This window comes from Oncorhynchus clarkii, chromosome 32 (assembly GCF_045791955.1).
Source record: "Oncorhynchus clarkii lewisi isolate Uvic-CL-2024 chromosome 32, UVic_Ocla_1.0, whole genome shotgun sequence".
NCBI lineage: Eukaryota > Metazoa > Chordata > Actinopteri > Salmoniformes > Salmonidae > Oncorhynchus > Oncorhynchus clarkii.
The window spans coordinates 40283863-40311757 of record NC_092178.1 but is presented as its reverse complement, the minus strand read 5'-3'; the positions used below and the strand labels follow the sequence as shown (position 1 = coordinate 40311757).

General features: G+C 43.0%; 1 pseudogene; it reads left to right on the top strand.

The window, feature by feature from the left end:
• Positions 1-27895, top strand: part of LOC139391970 (plectin-like) — an 85563-nt pseudogene that overhangs the window by 13198 nt on the left and 44470 nt on the right.

Below are 27895 nucleotides of genomic sequence, written 5' to 3'. Positions count from 1 at the left end.
CTTCTTCACTCATCTCATATAGCCTAGTGGTTAGAGTGTTGGTCCAGTTACCGAAAGGTTGAATCCCCTAGCTGACAAGGTAGAAATCTATCGTTCTGTCCCTGAACAAGGCAGTTAACCCACTGTTCCCCAGTAGGCCGCCATTGTACATGAGTTTGTTCTTACCTGATTTGCCGAGTTAAGTAAAGGTTAAATAAAAAATATATTCTACTGTATTTTAGTCAATGCCACTCCAACATTGCCTCAATCTAATATTTATACACTGCTCAAAAAAATGAAGGGAACACTAAAATAACACATCCTAGATCTGAATGAATGAAATATTCTTATTAATTACTTTTTTCTTTACATAGTTGAATGTGCTGACAACAAAATCACACAAAAATGATCAATGGAAATCAAATGTATCAACCCATGGAGGTCTGGATTTGGAGTCACACTCAAAATTAAAGTGGAAAACCACACTACATGCTGATCCAACTTTGATGTAATGTCCTTAAAACAAGTCAAAATGAGGCTCAGTAGTGTGTGTGGCCTCCACGTGCCTGTATGACCTCCCTACAACGCCTGGGCATGCTCCTGATGAGGTGGCGGATGGTCTCCTGAGGGATCTCCTCCCAGACCTGGATTAAAGGATCCGCCAACTCCTGGACAGTCTGTTGGTGGATGGGAGCTAGACATGATGTCCCAGATGTGCTCAATTGGATTCAGGTCTGGGGAACGGGCGGGCCAGTCCATAGTGCCTTCCTCTTGCAGGAACTGCTGACACACTCCAGCCACATGAGGTCTAGCATTGTTTTGCATTAGGAGGAACCCAGGGCCAACCGCACCAGCATATGGTCTCACAAGGGGTCTGACGTCTCTGGCAAATGCCAAACGTCCTGCACGGTGTTGGGCTGTAAGCACAACCCCCACAACCCCCTACCACCCTCATGGAGTCTGTTTCTGACCGTTTGAGCAGACACATGCACATTTGTGGCCTGCTGGAGGTCAGTTTGCAGGGCTCTGGCAGTGCTCCTCCTGCTCCTCCTTGCACAAAGGCGGAGGTAGCGGTCCTGCTGCTGGGTTGTTGCCCTCCTACGGCCTCCTCCACGTCTCCTGATGTACTGGCCTGTCTCCTGGTAGCGCCTCCATGCTCTGGATACTATGCTGACAGACACAGCAAACCTTCTTGCCACAGCTCGCATTGATGTGCCATCCTGGATGATATGCACTACTTGAGCCACTTGTGTGGGTTGTAGACTCCATCTCATGCTACCACTAGAGTGAAAGCACCGCCAGCATTCAAAAGTGACCAAAACATCAGCCAGGAAGCATAGGAACTGAGAAGTGGTCTGTGGTCACCACCTGCAGAACCACTCCTTTATTGGAGGTGTCTTGCTAATTGCCTATAATTTCCACCTGTTGTCTATTCCATTTGCACAACAGCATGTTACATTTATTGTCAATCAGTGTTGCTTCCTAAGTGGACAGTTTGATTTCACAGAAGTGTGATTGACTTGGAGTTACATTGTGTTGTTTAAGTGTTCCCTTTATTTTTTTGAGCAGTGTATATTTCTTTAATCCATTAAACTTTTAGATTTGTGTGTGTTGTTGTGAATTGTTAGATACTACTGCATGGTTGGAGCTACAGTAGGAACACAAGTATTTCGCTACACCCTCAATAACATCTGCTAAATATGTCTTTTGGACCAATAACATTAGATTTGATTTGAAATATGACTGTTTAACTTGTTTTGTTTATTTTATGTTGTATGTGTTTGATGTATTTATGCAGGGTTCATCAGTAAAAGAGACCTTAGTCTCAGTATGACTTCCCTCTAAAAGAAATGGTTAAATAAAAATATAAAATAAAGAAAAACTTTCAAATTCACATCAACCTCTGTCTCAGTATCTCACACTATGAAAGGCTAACCCTTAATTCTAACCCTTAATTATAACCCTTGTCTCAGTATGTCAGACTATGAAAGGCTACCCCTTAATTAACTCCAATCCTTGTCTCAGTATCCCAGCTTATGAACGGCTATAGCCATGGCTTCGAGTAAAGTGTTCCAGACTGTATAGCTTTACAACCAAAAACACACATTCATGATGAATGGATTTAAGTTCCTATTATGATGTTTTGAAATGGAACGTCTTTGGGGTTGGAATGATAAGTGTTTGTTTCAGGTACCCCTTGACTTTTGCTTCTGTAGATCATAGTCAGTGTCACAGCAGGGGGACTCTTAAGCTCTGTCGCATATTGCACCCTGTATAGTGCACTATACAGTCATGTGGGGTGCTGGTCAAATGTAGTGCCCTATAGGGAATAGAGTGCCATTACGGACACAGTTTTACTGTTGAAGACATATCTGAGGGAGATTTGACTTAGCTGCCTACCACGAGGTTGCTGCATATTGGCACAACCTGAAAGGTTGCCACTTCTGTGTTGTTACACAGGCAGTACCAGTAAAGGGATTTGGCACTGGTGGGGCACATCTTCTCCTCTTTTGCCCTGCCCCATGACTCCCCTGATATTGCTCTGTTCTTTCTTATTGTCACATGAGATCTGCTTTGATCTAATAGCTTATTCTGAGGATGAAATCAAACTCTATTTATCAAGTCACAGATGACTTATGAATTAATTATAGCTTCAACTCCCATGCTAGGCTTTGCTTCGATACAGATGAACTGTACTCAATTCTCACTCTCTTAAACCGTCTCTATATTTCAAGCTTAGATAAGAACATATAGCCAGCCAGCTACCGTATTATCTTACTGTTGCGTTAAACTACTGTACAGAATGAGACTGAATAGGGAAGTGAGAATTTGGTTTCCTTGGTATTGGTCTTGCCAGGCTTGGATCAGGTTCCTGGTTGTTAGACTGTGTGGAAAACATTGCACAACTCACGCCTGCTGCTGGTAGATTGAGTGCGATAGCAGGATAGTCTTCACTCTTCTGGGAAGGCTTTCCACTAGATGTTGTAACATTCCTACATGGACTTGCTGAAATAGCCAAATCCACTAATTTGAAGGGGGTTCCACATACTTGTATATATAAAGTGTGTGTTGCCAAGAACTGTTAGATGGAACTTTTTTTTAAACAACTTTTTTGTTCAACATTATTATCCTTTCTGATCCAGTTTTATGGATGTGAACATACCACCCCACTTGACTGTATGAACTATTCACATGTTTGTGATCCCAATAGATATTACCTCAAACACCCCAGAATTCTATATCTACCCTGTATATAACTCTTGGTCTCTTAGTTGAAGTTGAGTGTCTGCATGCTGTTGATATTAACCATCACTTTCTCTCTCTACCATAGATGAACGGGACCGGGTACAGAAAAAGACCTTCACAAAATGGGTCAACAAGCACTTGATGAAGGTGAGATGAGGACATATACAACACCTCACTCTTGAGCACATCCCTCAGCTCCTCAGCTTAATTGCTGCAGCAATTTCTGTGTGGTACTATAGTCTATCCAGCCTGCGGGTCATAAAACATAACTGGTACTACTATTATCACTACCTGTTGTGTAAGTGTCTATGGTAAGAAAAGGATAACACTGGCCTGTGGTGCTGCCTTAGTATTATGAATCATCTGATATTACTCAACGGAAGCTTGGTTTGCATAAAAAGATGGATTTGCACTGTATAATTCCATTGTGACTCCCAAATATGATTTGGAGCTTTTTGGAAGCTGCCCTGCTACAAAGTTTCTCCCTGCAGCCAGTTACTGAGTCCGAGGCACTAAAGGAGCTCCTTAAACTTGACCCCAAAAAAACATCTGGGTCAGATGGTTTAGACACTTTCTTCTTTAAAAGGTTGCTACCCATATAATCGCCAAGCCAATCTCTGATCTTTTTAACCTGTCTCTCCCCTCTGGGGATGTTCCCATTGCTTTGGAAGGCAGCCACGGTTTGTCATTTATTTAAAGGGGGAGATCAAGCTGATCCTAACTCTTATAGGTATCAAGTTTTAGGTAAGACCCAAATGCAGAAACTGATTGTTACAGCAACAGGGGCAGGAAAATGACAGGTCAAGGCAGGCTGGTGTCGATAATCCAGAGTAGTGGCAAAGGCACAGGATGGCAGGCAGGCTCAGGGTCAGAGGCAGGCAGAGTGGTCAGGCAGGCGGCTCAGAGTCAGGACAGGCAATGGTCAAAACCAGGAGAGCGAGAGAAAAGCAAGAGCTGAGACAAAACACTGGTTGACTTGACAAACAAGACGAACTGGCACAGACAGACAGAAAACACAGGTATAAATATCCAGGGGATAAGTGGGAAAGATGGGCGACACCTGGAGGGTGTCACCCATTGACTTGCCCAAAGCTTTTGATACAGTAGACCAGGTATTCCCAAACTGGGGTACGTGTATGCCAAATAAAATGTGATTCACATTAAAAAATATATAATTAAAAAGTGAATCTTCACAATTTATATTTTCCAACGGGGCTATACATTTTAAACTATCTAGTGTTTCAGCAAAATAACAACACAATGTCAAATACAGGTAGCCTACTCAAATAAATAAATTCCACTAATGGTCCGTATGTAACCATGGTTAACTTTGTTAAAGCAAGGCCCCTGAACTCTCATGCATTTTCTGCATTATGCAATGATATGGGCAACGGCCATGTGACGCTTTTACAACATACAGAAGTGCGCTGGTTATCAAGGGGCAAAGTATTGGCATGTTTTTTAAATTGAGAAACGAGCTTAAAGTTTTCTTTACTGTCCATAATTTTCACTTGTCTGACCCCTTGCATGATGATGAGTTTCTCACACGACTGGTGTATCTGGGTGATGTTTTTTCTCGCTTGAATGATCTGAATCTAGGATTTCAGGGACTCTTCGCAACTGTATTCAACGTGCGGGACAAAATTGAGGCTATGATTAAGAAGTTGGAGCTCTTTTCTGTCTGCATTAACAAGGACAACACACAGGTCTTTCCATCATTGTATGATTTTTTTGTGCGCAAATGAACTCAAGCTTACGGAAGATGTCATATGTGATATAGCAAAGCACCTGAGTGAGCTTGGTGCGCAATTACCCAGGTACTTTCCCGAAACAGGCGACACAAACAACTGGATTCGATATCCCTTTCATGCCATGCCTCCAGTCCACTTACCGATATCTGAACAAGAGAGCCTCATCGAAATTGCAACAAGCGGTTCTGTGAAAATTGAATTTAATCGGAAGCCACTGACAGATTTCTGGATAGTGCGGAAATCACATTGTATGATTTTTAAGTAATTAACTTGCATTTTATTGCATGACATAAGTATTTGATACATCAGAAAAGCAGAACTTAATATTTGGTACAATATTTTGTTTGCAATTACAGAGATCATACGTTTCCTGTAGTTCTTGACCAGGTTTGCACACACTGCAGCAGGGATTTTGGCCCACTCCTCCATACAAACCTTCTCCAGATCCTTCAGGTTTCGGGGCTGTTGCTGGGCAATACGGACTTTCAGCTCCCTCCAAAGATTTTCTGTTGGGTTCAGGTCTGGAGACTGGCTAGGCCACTCCAGGACCTTGAGATGCTTATTACGGAGCCACTCCTTAGTTGCCCTGGCTGTGTGTGTCGGGTCATTGTCATGCTGGAAGACCCAGCCACGACCCATCTTCAATGCTCTTACTGAGGGAAGGAGGTTGTTGGCCAAGATCTCGCGATACATGGCCCCATCCATCCTTCCCTCAATACGGTGCAGTCGTCCTGTCCCCTTTGCAGAAAAGCATCCCAAAAGAACGATGTTTCCACCTCCATGCTTCAAGGTTGGGATGGTGTTCTTGGGATTGTACTCATCCTTCTTCTTCCTCCAAACACGGCGAGTGGAGTTTAGACCAAAAAGCTCTATTTTTGTCTCATCAGACCACATGATCTTCTCCCATTCCTCCTCTGGATCATCCAGATGGTCATTGGCCAACTTCAGACGGGCCTGGACATGCGCTGGCTTGAGCAGGGGGACCTTGCATGTGCTGCAGGATTTTAATCCATGTTGGCATAGTGTGTTACAAATGGTTTTCTTTGAGACGGTGGTCCCAGCTCTCTTCAGGTCATTCACCAGGTCCTGCCGTGTTGTTCTGGGCTGATCCCTCACCTTCCTCATGATCATTGATGCCCCACGAGATGAGATCTTGCATGGAGCCCCAGACTGAGGGTGATTGACCGTCATCTTGAACTTCTTCCATTTTCTAATAATTGTTGCTTTCTCACCAAGCAGTTGTTGCCTTCTCACCAAGCTGCTTGCCTATTGTCCTGTAGCCCATCCCAGCCTTGTGCAGGTCTACAATTTTATCCCTGATGTCCTTACACAGTTCTCTGGTCTTGGCCATTGTGGAGAGGTTGGAGTCTGTTTCATTGAGTGTGTGGACAGGTGTCTTTTATACAGATAACAAGTTCAACAGGTGCAGTTAATACAGGTAATGAGTGGAGAACAGGAGGGCTTCTTAAAGAAAAACTAACAGGTCTGTGAGAGCCAGAATTCTTACTGGTTGGTAGGTGATCAAATACTTATGTCATGCATTAAAATGCAAATCATATAATGTGATTTTCTGGATTTTTGTTTTAGATTCCGTCTCTCACATTTGAAGTGTACCTATGATAAAAATTACAGACCTCTACGTGCTTTGTAAGTAGGAAAACCTGCAAAATCGGCAGTGTATCAAATACTTGTTCTCCCCACTGTATGTGTGGATTCTCGGTCCTCACTAGCATGAAAACTGAACACAGGCACAGACTGTGTGTGCAAAATTATTTAAGACTGAGACTCTCTCCAATATAACCCAACATTACAGAGTTAAGTGCATCCTTTCAAGCACACCCTTCTCATGAACCTTTTCATGAACAAATAAGGTTTTATATGCAAGATGGCAAAATGATTCATTATTATTTGTGCCCTGTTCCTATAAGAGCTCTCTGTCACTTCCCATGAGCCGAGTTGTGACAAAAACACACTCATTCTTATGGCAAAAAACAACATTTGAGAGTACGCTGAACCTGGTGCTAGAGGGGGTACGCAGCTGGAGGTTGAATGTTTGAAGGGGTACGGGACTATAAAAAGTTTGGGAACCACTGCGGTAGACCATTCCATTCTTGTGGGCTGGCTAAGGAGTATTGGTCTCTCAGAGGTCTTTGGCCTGGTTTGCTAACTACCTCTCAAAGAGTGCAGTGTATAATGTCAGAACATCCGCTGTCTCAGCCACTGCCTGTCACCAAGGGAGTACCCCAAGGCTTGATCCTAGTCCACACGCTCTTCTGAATTTACATCAACAACATAGCTCAGGCAGTAGGAAGCTCTCTAATCCATTTATATGCAGATCATACAGTCTTATACTCAGCTGGCCACTCCCCAGATTTTGTGTTAACCTTATAATACTCTTGCCGGAGACTTGAAACTAACACAGGTGTGTTCGTGGCAGAAGACCTGAGTTTGAGTCTCCATATCAACAGAATCAGGGGGAAGCAGTACTCGCTAAGCAGGCAAGCGTGAAATCGTTTACAGTGTGGCCACTGGACTCAAATCAAACTTTATTTGTCACATGCTCCAAATACAACAGGTGTAGACTTTACCGTGAAATGCTTACTAACAAGACAATAACCAACAGTGCAGTTCAAAAAGAGTTAAGAATTGGCTACAATGACTCGGATCTACAGTTTGCGCTGGTTCAACACTTGCCTGAATTGATGTGATAACAATAAATAGGACGATATGTTAACAATGTGCAACCCAGTTTATTTATTATCATTTAATTAAACTACTACTACTAGTCATCAAAATGGACCCGGACACCCCAAGCCCCTCATAATGTTGGATGTCAGTGGTGGACCCTGTGAAGGCTATAATGACCTGGCTTCATGTCGCACATAACAATGAACTTGACCCCAAACCTGTGCCTCTGGAAGGAATATATTGATGGAACGCCAGTCTACCCTTCCATAACATCAGGGACTCATCAATGCATAGGTCCTTCCTTGTATGGCACAAAGACCCAGCCAAATTCTGATGTCAGGCTGGTAAGAACCTTTCTTATTTTGTGGTTGGCAGTAGCATTGTTGATGAATTGCAGGCATCGCAGGAAGTGGTCTTGGGGAAAAGAGGGTGGCAAGAAGTGGGTTACAAACATAAGATCGGTTTCCAGTATTTTCTCAGAGAGTTCTTCTTTACTATTCCCATCAAATCAAATGAATTTATATAGCCCTTCATACATCAGCTGATATCTCAAAGTGCTGTACAGAAACCCAGCCTAAAACCCCAAACAGCAAGCAATGCAGGTGTAGAAGCACGGTGGCTAGGAAAAACTACCTAGAAAGGCCAAAACCTAGGTAGAAACCTAGAGAGGAACCAGACTATGTGGGGTGGCCAGTCCTCTTCTGGCTGTGCCGGGTGGAGATTATAACAGAACATGGCCAAGATGTTCAGATGTTCATAAATTACCAGCATGGTTAAATAATAATCACATGCAGAACAGTTGAAACTGGAGCAGCAGCACAGCCAGGTGGACTGGGGACAGCAAGGAGTTATCATGTCAGGTAGTCCTGAGGCATGGTCCTAGGGCTCAGGTCTCCGAGAGAGAGAAAGAGAGAAAGAGAGAATTAGAGACAGCATACTTAAATTCACACAGGACACTGGATAGGACAGGAGAAGTACTCCAGATATAACAAACTGACCCTAGCCCCCCGACACAAACTACTGCAGCATAAATACTGGAGGCTGAGACAGGAGGTGTCAGGAGACACTGTGGCCCCATCCGAGGACACACCCGGACATGGCCAAACAGGAAGGATATAACCCCACCCACTTTGCCAAAGCACAGCCCCCACACCACTAGAGGGATATCTTCAACCACCAACTTACCATCCTGAGACAAGGCCGAGTATAGTCCACAAAGATCTCCGCCACGGCACAACCCAAGGGGGGACGCCAACCCAGACAGGAAGATCACATCAGTGACTCAACCCACTCAAGTGACGGTATGAAAGAGCCCTAGTAAGCCAGTGACTCAGCCCCTGTAATAGGGTTAGAGGCAGAGAATCCCAGTGGAAAGAGGGGAACCGGCCAGGCAGAGACAGTAAGGGTGGTTCGTTGCTCCAAAGCCTTTCCGTTCACCTTCACACTCCTGGGCCAGACTACACTCAATCATATGACCCACTGAAGAGATGAGTCTTCAGTAAAGACTTAAAGGTTGAGACCGAGTTTGCGTCTCTCACATGGGTAGGCAGACCATTCCATAAAAATGGAGCTCTATAGGAGAAAGCACTGCCTCCAGCTGTTTGCTTAGAAATTCTAGGGACAATTAGGAGGCCTGCGTCTTGTGACCGAAGCGTACGTGTAGGTATGTACGGCAGGACCAAATCAGAGAGATAGGTAGGAGCAAGCCCATGTAAATGCTTTGTAGGTTAGCAGTAAAACCTTGAAATCAGCTCTTGCCTTGGCAGGAAGCCAGTGTAGGGAGGCTAGCACTGGAGTAATATGATCACATTTTTTGGTTCTAGTCAGGATTCTAGCAGCCGTATTTAGCACTAACTGAAGTTCATTTCGTGCTTTATCCGGGTAGCCAGAAAGTAGAGCATTGCAGTAGTCTAACCTAGAAGTGACAAAAGCAAGGATTCATTTTTCTGCATCATTTTTGGACAGAAAGTTTCTGATTTTTGCAATGTTAAGTAGATGGAAAAAAGCTGTCTTGATATGTTCTTCAAAAGAGAGATCAGGGTCCAGAGTAACGCCGAGGTCCTTCACAGTTTTATTTGAGATGACTGTACAACCATTAAGATCGATTGTCAGATTCAACAGAAGATATCTTTGTTTCTTGGGACCTAGAACAAGCATCTCTGTTTTGTCCGAGTTTCAAAGTAGTAAGTTTGCAGCCATCCACTTCCTTATGTCTGAAACACATGCTTCTAGCGAGGGCAATTTTGGGGCTTCACCATGTTTCATTGAAATGTACAGCTGTGTGTCATCCACATAGCAGTGAAAGTTAACATTATGTTTTCGAATGACATCCCCAAGATGTAAAATATATAGTGAAAACAATAGTGGTCCTAAAACGGAACCTTGAGGAACACCGAAATTTACAGTTGATTTGTCAGAGGACAAACCATTCACAGAGACAAACTAATATCTTTCCGACAGATAAGATCTAAACAGGCCAGAACTTGTCCGTGTAGACCAATTTGGGTTCCCAATCTCTCCAAAAGAATGTGTCCCAAGAGGACAGTCACCAATTGCATTTCACTAATTGTGGTTGTCACCCATTTAGCAGGTTTCCCCCTCACTCCTGTCTCTCTCTTCTCCTGTAGCTCCAAGGCATAGCAATTGATCTCCTCTACGATGTCTCCCACCAGCTACTTTTTTGAAGGTTGTACGGATTATGATGAGCTAAGCTAATTCCAGCTATTTTTTGGAGACGTGTTTGTTGACAAGTAAATATCTATCAGACCAAAGATGTTATAACAAAATGACACGAGGGAGTGTTCACTCACAAATTTGAATGATGGGATGTGAACGGGTGTAGACCATACATACACCCCCTTCAACATGCATACTATGAACAGACCAAACTCATCTTGACTCCTCTTATTATCTTTGGCTGATGCGAGAAAAAAACATGGCAGCGCGCACAAAGTAACCATCGTCGTATTACTTTAGCTTTCTAGAAAGTGTTTTACTCAATAATTTCGATCAGTGGTGAGCTCACCCGTGATGTGATTAATTATAAATAGTAATTGCTATTAGCTAATTTATATTGTAGTTTCTGTCAGCTGAGAATTATAAAAATATGACCTCTTGTATTACACCAAACTTTACTCAGTTAGCGCTAAGACATATTTAGCCTACATTTTCCAGTTTGGATGATTGTGTTATGCTGTAGCTACTTCTGTAAATGTCTGCATTCAAAATAAACTGGTCACATTCTGGACATAACTTTGTAAGGACTGTGTTTGTGCAAAATGTTTATGTGAAAAAACGATTTGGCTAGCTCAAATGCTGACTGTTGCGTCAATCGAAACAGGACGTTCCGAATAAGCATTCTAAATCACAGGGACCACTGTAGAAGGATCACAGCCGTTTGTTGGTACCTATGAAAAGGTTAAATTGAATTTGAAAATGTAATGCAATATTCGTTCAGTTTCAAATCATGAAATACAAGTTAATTTATGAATTCAATGATTAAATGTGTGCATTACAAATACAAATATTATATTGAAAGTCAATATCCTAATAGAAATAAGAAATTGTGGAACTCAAATACATTTTCTGTTGGCACTGAAATCGCTCAATATGTAGCCAACTACTGGAACTACACACTACTTTTTTGCAAAAAGAAAAAGCAGACATATGGAATTGTAAAAAAACAAAAAATTGGGGCTGCCTCTCGTTACCTCATATCGCCGCCGCTCAGCTTTAGCAGTTCTTCTTTGGGGCGGCAACATTCCCCAGCCTGTCTCCAGGGTCCCTTGCCGTCCAATATCTCCTCCCATGTCCATGATTCCATCAACCTCTGCTCCCTGTTACCCCGCTGCTTGGTCCGTTTGTGGTGGGTGGTTCTGTCACGGCTTTCGTCGGAAGAAGAAGAGGAGTCATTGGACCAAAATGCAGCGGGGTACGTGTTCATCTTTAATATAATGAACTGACTGAACACTGAATACAAAAATAATAGCCGAAACAGTTCTGCAAGGTGCAACCAGACAGAACAGAAACAGAAAATAACCACCCACAACTAACAGTGGGAAAACACTGTTGGTTCTCAATCAGAGACAACGAAAGACAGCTGTCCCTGATTGAGAACCATACACGGCCAAAACATAGAAATACAAAACATAGACATACAAACATAGAATGCCCACCCACATCACACCCTGACCAAACAAAAAATAGAAACATACAAAGCAATCTACTGTTACGATCAACTAGGAGTGGTGGGTGGAATCAGGCACAGAGAGCAGAGTTCTGTCGTTTGTCAAATTTATTCACCAGCGCAACAAAACAATCACGCCAACACACAGGGCGTATATAAGTTGCCAGTCCAAACAACAGGACAAAAATAGTCTGGAGAATAAAGACTTGAATAAATCACACCATCAAACACAGAGTAACAAAAAACAAGCCCGCACAAATACCCAGCGGGCCTAGTGTCCTTAAATACCCTACAAACAAACCCTAATACAAAACAGGTGTACCCAATTACCCAATAACCAAAACAAACAGAAAGGGAATCGATGGCAGCTAATAGGCCGGCGACGACGACCGCCGAGCACCGCCCGAACAGGAAGAGGCACCATCTTCGGCGAGGTTCGTGACATCTACGGTCAGAGCGTGACAAACATGGTCATACTATGGATCATTTAGCTATTTGATTTAGATTTTTTGGACCCATTTAGGAATTAAATAAATAATATATATTTGATCAAATATTGAATTTGGCATTTACTACTATAGTCCAGAGAAACACACTGAATAACACATTCACGAATGGCAAAAAAATACAGTCAAAAAATACATCATAAGAAACAAGGTTTTGAAGTGTTTGTCCTATTTGAGATATCAGAAAGCTCAGGAAATATATACAGTGCCTTGCGAAAGTATTCGGCCCCCTTGAACTTTGCGACCTTTTGCCACATTTCAGGCTTCAAACATAAAGATATAAAACTGTATTTTTTTGTGAAGAATCAACAACAAGTGGGTCACAATCATGAAGTGGAACGACATTTATTGGATATTTCAAACTTTTTTAACAAATCAAAAACTGAAAAATTGGGCGTGCAAAATTATTCAGCCCCTTTACTTTCAGTGCAGCAAACTCTCTCCAGAAGTTCAGTGAGGATCTCTGAATGATCCAATGTTGACCTAAATGACTAATGATGATAAATACAATCCACCTGTATGTAATCAAGTCTCCGTATAAATGCACCTGCACTGTGATAGTCTCAGAGGTCCGTTAAAAGCGCAGAGAGCATCATGAAGAACAAGGAACACACCAGGCAGGTCCGAGATACTGTTGTGAAGAAGTTTAAAGCCGGATTTGGATACAAAAAGATTTCCCAAGCTTTAAACATCCCAAGGAGCACTTTGCAAGCGATAATATTGAAATGGAAGGAGTATCAGACCACTGCAAATCTACCAAGACCTGGCCGTCCCTCTAAACTTTTAGCTCATACAAGGAGAAGACTGATCAGAGATGCAGCCAAGAGGCCCATGATCACTCTGGATGAACTGCAGAGATCTACAGCTGAGGTGGGAGACTCTGTCCATAGGACAACAATCAGTCGTATATTGCAAAAATCTGGCCTTTATGGAAGAAAGCCATTTCTTAAAGATATCCATAAAAAGTGTTGTTTAAAGTTTGCCACAAGCCACCTGGGAGACACACCAAACATATGGAAGAAGGTGCTCTGGTCAGATGAAACCAAAATTGAACTTTTTGGCAACAATGCAAAACGTTATGTTTGGCGTAAAAGCAACACAGCTGAACACACCACCCCCACTGTCAAACATGGTGGTGGCAGCGTCATGGTTTGGGCCTGCTTTTCTTCAGCAGGGACAGGGAAGATGGTTAAAATTGATGAGAAGATGGATGGAGCCAAATACAGGACCATTCTGGAAGAAAACCTGATGGAGTCTGCAAAAGACCTGAGACTGGGACGGAGATTTGTCTTCCAACAAGACAATGATCCAAAACATAAAGCAAAATCTACAATGGAATGGTTCAAAAATAAACATATCCAGGTGTTAGAATGGCCAAGTCAAAGTCCAGACCTGAATCCAATCGAGAATCTGGAAAGAACTGAAAACTGCTGTTCACAAATGCTCTCCATCCAACCTCACTGAGCTCGAGCTGTTTTGCAAGGAGGAATGGGAAAAAATTTCAGTCTCTCGATGTGCAAAACTGATAGAGACATACCCCAAGCGACTTACAGCTGTAATCGCAGCAAAAGGTGGCGCTACAAAGTATTAACTTAAGGGGGCTGAATAATTTTGCACGCCCAATTTTTCAGTTTTTGATTTGTTAAAAAAGTTTGAAATATCCAATAAATGTCGTTCCACTTCATGATTGTGTCCCACTTGTTGTTGATTCTTCACAAAAAATACAGTTTTATATCTTTATGTTTGAAGCCTGAAATGTGGCAAAAGGTCGCAAAGTTCAAGGGGGCCGAATACTTTCGCAAGGCACTGTATACACTACCGTTCAAAAGTTTGGGGTCACTTAGAAATGTCCTTGTTTTTGAAAGAAAAACATATTTTTTTGTCAATTAAAATAACATTAAATTGATCAGAAATACAGTGTAGACATTGTTAATGTTGTAAATGACTTTTGTAGCTGGAAATGACTGATTTTTTATGGAATATCTACGTAGGCGTACAGAGGCCCATTATCAGCAACCATGGTATACAGCGTTGTACGAGATCTTCAGTGTCTTTGCAATTTATTGCCTTCCTTTCTCAGAACAAGAATAGACTGACGAGTTTCAGAAAAAATTTTTTTGTTTCTGACTATTTTGAGCCTGTAATCGAACCCACAAATGCCGATGCTCCAGATACTCAACTAGTCTAAAGAAGGCCAGTTTTACTGCTTCTTTAAAATGTGTTATGGATAAGGTCTAGTTCTCTGAATTGATTTGGCAGTTGAAAATCCAAAGAAAAACCAACCAGATTTTTTTTAAATTAAAAAATAAATTAATAATTAGATCCCAGGCTCTTACAATGGAAAGCTATGGGTCCTATGTAATTCCGGCTCCTAGATTGCAATTCCTATGGCTTCCACTAGATGTAAACAGTCTTTATTCAAGGTTTCAGGCTTGTTTTTTAAAAACCAAGCAAGAATTTGGAGTTTTGGTGAAGAGAGCACCAGGACAATATCAGTCTTTCAGCGCATGTAGAAGAGGATGCTCACTTACTAATTTTACTTTCCTATTGAACATATTACTTTCTGTATGAAATATTATAGTTTATTTACATTTTAGGATACCTGAGGATTTGATAGAAATGTTGTTTGACTTGTTTGGACGAAGTTTAGCCGTAGCTTTTTGGACTCCTTTGTCTGCATGTTGAACGAGTGGATTACTGAAATCAATGGCGCCAATTAAACTGACTTTGTGGGATATAAAGACGGATTTTATCTAACAAAACGACCATTCATGTTGTAGCTGGGACCCTTGGGATTGCAAACAAAGAAAGATTTTAAGAAGTAAGTGATTTATTTTATCGCTATTTGTGATTTTGTGAAGCCTGTGCTGGTTGAAAAATATGTTGATGTGGGGCGCTGTCCTCAGACAATCGCATGGTATGCCATCGCTGTAAAGCCTATTCTAAATTGGACAACGCAGTTCGATTAACACGAATTTAAGCTTTTAAATGATATAAGATGTTCATGAATATTTAATATTACGTGACGCCTATCCCTGAGCACAACAGGGATTATGTGCTAACGTAATTGAAAAGGGGTTTTCTAATGATCAATTAGCCTTTTAAAATGATAAACTTGGATTAGCTAACAAAACATGCAATTTAAACATAGGAGTGATGGTTGCTGATAATGGGCCTCTGTATGCCTATGTAGATATTCCATTATTAAAAAACAGCCGTTTCCAGCAACAATGGTCATTTACAACATTAACAATGTCTACACTGTATTTCTGATCAATTTGATGTTATTTTAATGGACAAAAAAAAGTGAACCCAAACTTTTGAACGGTAGTGCATTTTTAAACATATTTATCCCCTTTTTTGTGTGTGCACAAACCTGCCTTCATACCTCCATTATTTTTTTGAAACCGGTACTGGTTACCTTCAGACGAGTCCCGTAACACTTGTGGGGTTCGTAGAGCAAAATTGAGAACACCATCATGTTCCATCTCCTCTTTCCACATTGGGTTCACATTAGTTTGTAGGTCAAACCGTTTGGACGCTACAAACGTTGTTATGAGAAGACCGATTTTTGGGATGTCTCAGGGTCTGACAAACACCGCTCTAGCTCTGTCACCTTTCATCACAGATGTGGAAGTGCGACATTAATGTTTGTTCCCTCCAGGCCTGAGGACACACTTTCTAGTAGACTTAAATTTAAGATATGGCAAATAGGAGTGGAAATATCATCCACTATTATCCTCATTAATTTTCCATCCAATTTGTCAGACCCAGGTGGCTTGTCATTATTGGTAGACAACAATCATTTTTTCACCTCTTACACACTCACTTTACGGAATTCAAAATGACAATTCATGTCTTGGTCTTAATTTGGTCAGATATACTTGGATGTGTTATGTCAGCATTTGTTGCTGGCATGTCATGCCTAAGTTTGATAATCTTGCCAATGAAAAAATCATTAAAGTAGTTGGCAATATCAGTCGGTTTGGTCAATGAATCATGGAGCTGAGTTTGCCTTTTTTTCCCAAAATTTAATTCAAGATGTTCCAAAGCTTTTTTGTCACGCGATTAAGGGTGGGTTATCTAGGTCAATTAAATGTCTGTTTATCGTTGTCTCTGATTGGGGATCATATTTAGGTAGCCATTTCCCCATTGTGCTTTGTGGGATCTTGACTATTGCCTGTTAGCACTATTTTGAGCTTCACGTTTCGTTTTGTTCGCGTTGTTGTTTTTGTTCTTTGAGTTTTCTCTTCCTAATTAATGGGATGGAACTGCATCTTGGTCCAATCATTATGACGATCGTGAGAGTAAAGAGTAAAAGAGGGGTCTGGGTAGCCATTTAATTAGCTGTTCAGAAGTCTTATGGCTTGGGGGTAGAAGCTGTTAAGAAGCCTTTTGGACCTAGACTTGGCGCTCCGATACCACTTGTCGTGCAGTTGTAGAGTGGACAGTCCATGACTAGCGTGGCTGGGGGGTCTTCAAGAATTTTTAGGTTCTTGCTCTGACACGGCCTGGTATAGAGGTCCTGGATGACAGGAACCTTGGCCCCAGTAATGTACTGAGCCGTACGCACTACCCTCTGCAGTGCCTTGCAGTCGGAGGCCGAGCAGTTGCCATACCAGGCAGTGATGCAACCAGTCAATATGCTCTTGATGGTGCAGCTGTAGAACCTTTTGAGAATCTGAGGACCCATGCCAAATCTTTTCAGTCTCCTGAGCGGGAATAGGCTTTGATGTACCCTCTTCTTCTTTGGCCCATGATAGTTTGTAGGTGATGTGGACATGGAGAAACTTGAAGCTCTTAACCTGCTCCACTACAGCCCCATCGATGAGAATGGGGGCGTGCTCAGCCCTCCTTTCCTGTAGTCCACCATCATCTCGTTTGTCTTGATAACGTTGAGGGAAAGGTTGTTGTCCTGTGCCCCCACAGAGGAGGCCCTCTGACCTCCTCCCTATAGGCTGTCTTATCATTGTTGGTGATCAGGCCTACCACTGTTGTGTCATCTGCAAACTCGATGATGGTGTTGAAGTCGTGCCTGGCCATGCAGTCATGAGTGAACAGGGAGTACAGGAGGGGACTGAGCACGCACCCTGAGGGACCCCCGTGTTGAGGATCAGCGTGGCAGATGTGTTGTTACCTACCCTTACCACCTGGGGGCGGTCCGTCAGGAAGTCCAGGATCCAGTTGCAGAGGGAGGTGTGTAGTCCCAGGGTCCTTAGCTTAGTGATGAGCTTTGAGGGCACTATGTTTTTAAACTCTGAAGTGTAGTCAAGGAATAGCATTCTCACATAGGTGTTCCTTTTGTCTAGGTGTGAAAGGGCAGTGTGGAGTGCAATAGAGATGGCATCATCTGTGGAACTGTTGGAGCAATATGCAAATTGGAGTGGGTCTAGGGTTTCTGGGATTGTTTACGGGATCGTAAAACAGCAGCCATCTCCTTCGGCGCCATTCACCAAGCCTTCACCATTGACATTCCTTTTGCCTCATCCCTCTCAACCACACCATTTTTCAATTCCTCATCAAGCCACAGAGATGTACGTTTTTACAGTCATTTTCTTAATGGGTGCATGCTTATTCGTAACTGTGATAATTAATTTCATAAATGTTTCAAGTACAACATCTGTTTGCTCCTCATTACACACCACGGACCAACAAAAATTATTTATATCAACAACATAGGAATCGATACAAAACGTATTGTATGACCTCTTATACACTCTATTAGGCCCAGCCTTTGGAACTTTGGTTTTCCTAGATATACTTTATTGTGATCACTATATCCAATGGATCTGGATATATGCTTTCAAGCACATTTCTGCGTCAATTGTAAAGATCTGATCAATACATGTTGATTCAATTCCTGTACTGTTTTGTAACTACCCTGGTAGGTTGACTGATAACCTGAACCAGGTTGCAGGCACTGGTTACAGTTTGAAGCTTTTTCTTGAGTGGGCAGCTTGATGAAAGCCAGTTAATATTTAAATCACCCAGAAAATATACCTCTCTGTTGATATCGCATACATTATCAAGCAGAACACAAGTGTTCTGAATATTAACAGCAACACCTCCACCACTGGCATTTCTGTATTTTCTGTATAAATGACATAACCCTGTATTGCAACCACTGTACCATCAAAGGTATTGTCTAAGTGAGTTTCAGAGATAGTCAGAATATGAATGTAATCTGTTATTAGCAAGTTATACATTTCATTAACCTTGTTTCTTAAGCGACATATGTTAATGTGGCTATTTTGAGGACTTTTCCTGGATGTTTGGTTGTTTTCATTGCTTTGCTGGGAACCTTAGCAAAATGAGATATTCTCATGTTAGTGCAGGGTGAGCTGCACACAGTCAACTTCCTACTAGGGCACACCGCCTCAGTGCTAACAGCATAAATCTGGATTCATAGACACATGATTGCTGCATACAATAACTGTAAGATCAGCAGAGGCAGAGAGGGCCGTTAGAGGGACATACATTAGGTTACTTACATTGTGTCTACCAATGCCCCTGGTAAAACATACATTTGCTAAGGTATTATGATGTCACAATGGTAGGCATTAACTGAGCTGGGCTTGGGTGGACAGACCAGTTCATCACTGGGGGAGAGTCCCCAGTCATCTGGACTATCTGCAGTGCCTCTATGCACATTCACATGACTTGTGTCATTGATAAGTAATCACTGCTTGCAGAGAGATGTTTCTGTCACTCTCAGTAAATGCTGAGGCCCCTAGCAAGGGCCTCTAGGGCCTCTTACAGTATGGATGAACAATTACGCCTGCTATCCCCACCCTCCCCAAAAGAGTTTGAGCTATACACTCCCGGTCAAATGTTTTGGAACTCCTACTTATTCAAGGGTTTTTCTTCATTTTACTGTTTTCTACATTGTAGAATAATAGTGAAGACATCAAAACTATAAAATAACACATATGGAATCATATAGTAGCCAAACAATTGTTAAGCAAATCAAAATATATTTTATATTTGAGATTCTTCAAATAGCCAACCTTTGCCTTGATGCCAGCTTAGCACACACTATCTATATTTGCAACAAACAAAAAACAGCTGGTGCACGAAATCTAAGGAAGTCTCGAGGTTTTGCTCGCCTAAGGTAGAGTATCTCATGATAAGCTGTATACCACACTATTTACCAAGAGAGTGTATCTATATTCTTCGTAGCTGTCTATTTACAACCACAAACCGATGCTGGCACTAAGACCGCACTCAATGAGCTGTATACGGCCATAAGCAAACAGGAAAACGCTCATCCAGAGGCGGCGCTCCAAGTGGCCGGGAACTTTAATGCAGGGAAACTTAAATCCGTTTTACCTCATTTCTACCAGTATGTTAAAAGTGCAACCAGAGGTAAAAAAACAAACAAACCTCAAGACCACATTTACTCCACATACTGAGAAGTGTACAAAGCTCTCCTTCGGCCTCCATTTGGCAAATCTGACCATAATTCTATCCTCCTGATTCCTGCTTACAATCAAAAACTAAAGCAGGAAGCACCAGTAACTCGGTCAATAAGAGAGTGGGCAGATGAAGCAGATGCTGAGCTACAGGACTGTTTTGCAAGCACAGACCGGAATATGTTCCGGGATTCTTCCAATGGCATTGAGGAGTACACCACATCAGTCACTGGCTTCATTAAATAAGTGCATCGATGATGTCATCCCCACAGTGACTGTATGTACATACTCCAACCAGAAACCATGGATTACAAGCAACATCCGCACTGAGCTAAAGGGCAGAGCTGCCTCTTTCAGGGAGCAGGACTCTAACCAGGAAGCTTATAAGAAATCCCACTATCCCCTCCGATGAACCATCAAACAGGCAAAGTGTTAACACAGGACTAAGATTGAATCGTACTACATCAGCTCCGATGCGCGTCAGATGTGGCAGGGCTTGCAAACTATTACAGGCTACAAAGCGAAGCACAACCACTGGCTGCCCAGTGACAAGAGCCTACCAGACGAGCTAAATTACTTCTATGCTTGCTTCGAGGCAAGTAACACTGAAACATGCATGAGCGCATCAGCTGTTTCGGACAACTGGGTGATCACACTCGCCGTAGCCAATGTGAGTAAGACCTTTAAACAGGTCAACATTCTCAAGGCCGCAGGGCCAGACGGATTACCAGGACGTGCATCTTCACTGATATTTTCAACCTGTCCCTGACGGTGTCTGTATTACCAACATGTTTCAAGCAGACCACCATAGTCCCTGTGCCCAAGAACATTAAGGTAACCTGCCTAAATCATTACTGACCTGTAGCACTCACGTCTGTAGCCATGAAGTCCTTTGAAAAGCTGGTCATGGCTCACATCATTATCCCAGAAACCCTAGACCCACTCCAATTTGCATACTGCACCAACAGATCCACAGATGATGCAATCTCTATTGCAATCAACACTGCCCTTTTCCCCACCTGAACAAAAGGAACACCTATGTGAGAACGCTATTCATTGAATACAGCTCAGTGTTCAACACCATAGTGCCCTCAAAGCTCATCACTAAGCTAAGGACCCTGGGACTAAACACCTCCCTCTGCAACTGGATCCTGGACTTCCTGACGGGCCGCCCCCAGGTGGTAAGGGTTGGTAGCAACACATCCGCCACACTGATCCTAAACACAGGGGCCCCTCAGGGGTGCGTGCTCAGTCCCCTCCTGTACTCCCCATTCACTCATGACTGCATGGCCACTCCAACACCATCATCAAGTTTGCCGATGACACAATAATGATCACCGTCAACGAGGAGACAGCCTATAGGGAGGAGGTCAGAGACCTGGCCGTGTGGTGCCAGGACAGCAACCACCTCAACGTAGTTAAGACAAAGGAGATGATTGTGGACTACAGGATAAGGAGGACTGAGCAGGGTGAGAGCTTCAAGTTCCTTGGTGTCCACATCACCAACAAACTATCACGGTCCAAACACACTAAGACAGTCATGAAGAGGGCACGACAAAACCTATTCCCCCTCAGAAAACTGAAAATATTCGGCATGGGTCCTCAGATTCTCAAACGGTTCTACAGCTGCACTTTCGAGGGCATGGTTGCATCACTGCCTGGTATGGCAACTGCTCTGCCTCCGACCGCAAGGCACTGCAGAGAGTAGTGCGTACGGCCAAGCTTCCTGCCACCCAATACCTTGATACCAGGTGGTGTCAAAGGAATGCCATAAAAATTGTCCAAGACTCCAGCCACCCTAGTTATAGACTGTTCTCTCTTTTATTTTACTAGCCAAGTCAGTTAAGAACAAATTCTTATTTTCAATGACGGCCTAGGAACAGTGGGTTAACTGCCTTGTTCAGGGGCAGAATTACAGATTTGTACCTGTGTCAGATCTTGCAACCTTTCGGTTACTAGTCCAACGCTCTAACCACTAGGCTACGCTGTTCTCTCTACTACCACACAGCAAGCGGTACCGGAATGCCAAGTCTAGGTCCAAAAGGCTTCTTAACAGCTTCTACCCCCAGGCCATAAGACATCTGAACAGCTTATCCAAGGTCTACCTAGACTTTTCTTTTACACTGCTGCTACTCTCTGTTTATTATCTATGCACTTTTACTCTACCTACATGTACATATTACCTTAATTACCTTGACTAACCGTTGCCTTAGCACATTGACTCTGTACCGGTACCTCTTGCTTGTATATAGCCTCGCTATTGTTATTTTACTGCTGCTGTTTAATTATTTGTAATAAAAAAAATATCTTTTTTACTTAACATTTATTTTTCTTAACTTCTTAAAGCATTGTTGATTAAGGGCTTGTAAGTAAGCATTTCATTGTAATTCTGTTGTATTTGGCGCATGTGACAAATACAATTTGATTTGATTTTTTTGATTTTTTTTGTGTGATCATTTTGCCGTGTGTGAGTAGTGGAGTATGATTACAATCAAGATATACTGACAGAGATACTATAGCATTACTAGAGGTTTCTTTTGTTATAAATACTATGGCCACTCCAGTCTGTCAAAGTGGTGATTGCGAATGTGGTTTACTGAAAATTGGCCCATAATCCCAGATTCAATTCTCAGGAACAGTGTTGTTCCTTCACAAACAGAGCTTTTCTGAGCACTGGTCTTGTTGGATCATGAGTATTTACAGTACATGATTCATTCCTCATAGCTGATCAGTGTATTGAAAACAGAGAAAATACCTTAACTTCAAGTGCATTGATTCATAATGAACCCATTGTGCATCTCTGTGAATAGTCTCAAACTGTCTCTCTTGATCTCTCCCCTCATCAGGCCCAGCGGCATATCACTGATCTGTACGAGGACCTCAGAGATAGGCACAACCTCATCTCCCTGCTGGAGGTGCTCTCTGTAGAAACACTGGTGAGTCCCTATGACCTTTGTACTCTGACTGGAAGGAGAAGGACCTCTGCTTCTGCTACAACCTATCCAACCTTCATTCCCAAACTCTCCTTTCCTTCTGTCCCTTTTCCCCATCCCACTTTTCCGTCCATTATACTATCTTTTTTTAAAAATCTGTCATGATGCTGTATACTCAGCAAAAAAAGAAACCTCCTCTCACTGTCAACTGTGTTTTATTTTCAGCAAATTTAACATGTGTAAATATTTGTATGAACATAACAAGATTCAACAACTGAGACAAACTGAACAAGTTCCACAGACATGTGACTAACAGAAATGGAATAATGTGTCCCTGAACAAAGGGGAGGTCAAAAAAAGTAACAGTCAGTATCTGGTGTGGCCACCAGTTGCATTAAGTACTGCAGTGCATCTCCTCCTCATGGACTGCACCAGATTTGCCAATACTTGCTGTGTGATGTTACCCCACTCTTCCACCAAGGCACCTGCAAGTTCCCGGACATTTCTGAGGGAATGGCCCTAGCCCTCACCCTCCGATCCTACAGGTCCCAGACATGCTCAATGGGATTGAGATCCATGCTCTTCGTTGACCATGGCAGAACACTGACATTCCTGTCTTGCAGGAAATCACACATAGAACGAGCAGTATGGCTGGTGGCATTGTCATGCTGGAGGGTCATGTCAGGATGAGCCTGCAGGAAGGGGGATGAGGGAGGAGGATGTCTTCCCTGTAACTCACAGCGTTGAGATTGCCTGCAAAATGACAACAAGCTCAGTCCGATGATGCTGTGACACACCGCCCCAGACCATGACGAACCCTCCACCTCCAAATCGAACCCGCTCGAGAATACAGGCCTCGGTGTAACACTCATTCCTTCGCTGATAAACGCGAATTCCACCATCACCCCTGGTGAGACAAAACCGCGACTCGTCAGTGAAGAGCACTTTTTGCCAGTCCTGTCTGGTCCAGCGACGGTGGGTTTGTGCCCATTAGGCAACGTTGTTGACCGTGATGTCTGGTTAGGACCTGCCTTAGTTCTTTTTTTGCTGAGTTTATAAAGAATCATGATTATGCATTATATATTTTGTAATCTTTCCCCTACTTGACGTCACATGTAATACACAACCTAGGCTGGTAGGTTTTGTTTTTACCACCTTTATCACCTCGTGTTAAAACCTGCAGAGATACAGTATGTGGTCCACGAACAATACACTACATGTTTAAGAATTCCTCACAATTTGATTTAGCCTATACATAGTACTGATTTCAAGGTGTTTTTGGAAATAATATCTCATAGCATTAATTTAACACTTACCGTAATTTCCGGACTATAAGCCGCTACTTTATTCCCACGCTTTGAACCTTGCGGTTTATACAATGACGCGGCTAATTTATGAATTTTTCCCGAGATTCATGCCGCCAAAAAACTGAGCACCGTCACAGTAAATCGAGCGCGCTCAAACTTCCCATCATTCTGATTACGGTAGTAATTTTGTCACCCTCATCATGGCAAAGACACGGAGAAATGCATATGATGCAGCTTTCAAGTTGAAGGCGATCGATCTGGCTGTTGGAAAAGGAAATAGAGCTGCTGCACGGGAGCTTGGCCTTAATGAGTCGATGATAAGACGTTGGAAACAGCAGCGTGAGGAACTGACTCAGTGCAAAAAGACAACAAAAGCTTTCAGAGGGAAGAAAAGCAGATGGCCCAAAGTATTTGCAGCCACTCGACATCAGTGTAAATCGTGCATTTAAGGTGGCGCTCCTTGTTCAGGGGGAGGCTTGGATGACAAGTGGGGAGAAATCCTTCACTAAAACATGCGAAGAGCAACTTATGGTCAAGTCTGCCAGTGGGTCCTGACAGCGTGGAGCATTGTCAAAAAATCCACTATCATCAACGGGTTTCGAAAGGCTGGACTGCTGCGTGTTGAAGGGGCAGCATGAGCTCAGCGGGGTATTTGCCTCCGGATGAAAGTGACGAGAGCGACAATGAAAACGATCCAACATCGGATGAAGCAATTCTGAGGCTATTCAACTCCGACACCGAAGGAGATGACTTCAGTGGTTTCAGTGCACAGGAGGAGGAAGATAGTGACCAAGTTCATTTGTTTCAACGTACCGGTAGGCACCTGCAGCTTATAAACATGTGCGGCTTATTTATGTACAAAATACATATTTTTTAATAATTCAGTGGGTGCGGTTTATATTCAGGTGTGCTTAATAGTCCAGCAATTACGGTATTTCATAATTTTCATGTATTTTTCTGTCGCTCGCTCTCGCTCTTTCTCTCTCTCTCACTCTCTCTATTTCTCTGCCTTTGCACTTGTTTGACCCCTGTTTTTCCTTTTCTAATTCCTGTCTTGCCCTAACCTTTGCCCCCTTTTCCTTTGCCTCTTCTCTTGTGATGATCTTGCTGTGGTAGCCGAGGGAGCGTGACATTGCCAGGAACTTGCGGTTGGTGAGTGGGCGTGGACTGTGTAGTGCCTCCTCAGGCGTGGCATGTGTCACTCGCCCAGGTGGCTGCCGGGTTGTGCATGTTGATGTCACCTCCTTGTCTTGCCCTCTCTGTGTATGCAACGTAGTCCTCTTTTTCCATTTGTCGACGAGCTTGTAGAGACTAGGACTATGTCCCAAGTGGCGCCCTATTCCCTACATACAGTGCATTCGGAAAGTATTCAGACCCCTTGACGTTTTCCACATGTTATGTTACAGCCTTATTCTAAAGTTGATTACATCGTTTTATCCTCCTAATAAATCTACACACAGTACCCCATAATGACAAAGCAAAAACAGGTTTTTACACATGTTTAGTAATTTAATAAAAAATACATGAAATATCACGTTTACATAAGTATTCAGACCCTTTACTCAGTACTTTGTTGAAACACCTTTATCAGCGATTACAGCCTCGAGTCTTCTTGGGTATGATGCTACGATGATGCTAAGCTTGGCACACATGTATTTGGGGAGTTTCTCCCATTCTTCTCTGCAGATCCTCTCAAGCTCTGTCAGGTTGGATGGGGAGCTATTTTCAGGTCTCTCCAGAGATGTTAGATCAGGTTCAAGTTCGGGCTCTGGCTGGGCCACTCAAGGACATTCTGAGACTTGTCCTGAAGCCACTCCTGTGTTGTCTTGGCTGTGTGCTTAGGGTTATTGTCCTGTTGGAAGGTGAACTTTCACCCCAGTCTGAGGTCCTGAGCCCTCTGGAGCAGGTTTTCATCAAGGATCTCTCTGTACTTTGCTCCGTTCATCTTTCCCTCGATCCTGGCTAGTCTCTCAGTCCCTGCCGCTAAAAAAACAGCATGATGCTGTCACCACCATGCTTCACCATAGGGATGGTGCCAGGTTTCCTCCAGACGTGACACTTGGCATTCAGGCCAAAGAGTTGAATCTTGGTTTCATCAGATCATAGAATCTTGTTTCTCATGGTCTGAGAGTCCTTTAGTTGCCTTTTGGCAAACTCCAAGTGGGCTGTCATGTACCTTTTACTGTGGAGTGGCTTCCGTCTGGCCACTCTACCACAAAGGACTGATTGATGGAATGCTGCAGATATGGTTGTCCTTCTGGAAGGTTCTCCCATCTCCACAGAGGAACTCTGGAGCTCTGTTAGAGTGACCATCGCCCATCTCCCCCGATTACTCAGTTTGGCCATGCAGCCAGCTCTAGGAAGAGTCTTGGGGATTCCAAACTACTTCCATTTAAGAACGATGGAGGCCACTGTATTCTTGGGGACCTTCAAAGCTGCAGAAATGTTCTGGTACCTTTCCCCAGATCTGTGCCCTCGACACAATAATGTCTCTGAGCTCTACGGACAATTCCTTCCATGGCTTGTTTTTTGCTCTGACATGCACAATCAAGTTGTGCGAAACATCTCAAGGATGATCAATGGAAACAGGATGCACCTGGTATTTTTGTTTCATATTTTAAAATTGGGGCCTCCCAATTGGCTCAGTGGTCTAAGGCTCTGCATCCCAGTGCTAGCTGTGCCACTAGAGATTCTGGGTTGGAGTCCAGGCTCTGTCGCAGCCAGCCGCGACCAGAGACTCATCGGGCGGTGCACAATTGGCCCAGCATTGTCCGGGTTAGGGGAGGGTTTGGCCGGCAGGGATGTCCTTGTCCCATCACGCACTAGCGACTTCTGTGGTGGGCCGGGCACAGTCAGTGCAAGCTGACACGGTCGCTAGGTGTATGTAGTTTCCTCTGACATGTTGGTATGGCTGGCTTCCGGGTTATGTGGACATTGTGTCAAGAAGCAGTGCAGGTTGGTTGGGTTGTGTTTCGGAGGACGCACAGCTCTTGACCTTCGCCTCTCCAAAGTCCGAACGGGAGTTGCAGCGATGAGACAAGACTGTAACTACCAATTGGATATCACAAAATTGGGGAGAAGGGGTAAATAAAAATTGTAAAACTATTTTTGCTTTGTCATTATCTGGTATTGTGTGTCGATTAATGAGGATTTTTATTTATTTATTTATGCTCTTTAGAATAAGGCTGTAACATAACAAAATGTGGAAAAAGTCAAGGGGTCTGAATACTTTCCCTATGGGCCCTGGTCAAAAGTGGTACACTATGTAGGGAACAGGGTGCCATTTGGGATGCAACACAGAAACCCAACTCTGCAAGAAGAAATCCAACCCAACTCTGCAAAAAAGTTGAGCTGAGCATCACTGAGTAGGGAATGAAGATATGAGATTGTCCTTTTTGTGTTCGATTTTGGGATATTGTGTGATAAATGACTGGTAGTCCCTAGTCATTGTGCTGTGATAAGCTATGTGGGTGGAGAAGGTTTCTTGTTTACTTATTTAAGTTATAATGCCTGAGAAGTTGGTGTTTGTAGGATATATTGGCACAGGTGTCGTTAGGCCTGAGACAAGTCAATATATCCTCCAAACACCGGCTTCGGAGACATTATCACTTGATAATGACATCACATGATGATTGACGTATTTTCATTAAACACATTATTTTGATTAATTCATTCACACTATTTCATCCTTCAACTAGATATAGTCCCGACATAATTCTAGGGTTGCTACCCAAGCCGACTGGTCATTCGTTCTATCGGTTCGGTAGCCAGAGACGCGACCCAGTCGTTCAGTCTTTTTGTTCTGTATCTATGTGGTTCATTCTAAATGTTCCAATGTTCTAATCCCTTGCTTGCTATCTAGCCGCAATAACAGCAAAGTAGCTGCA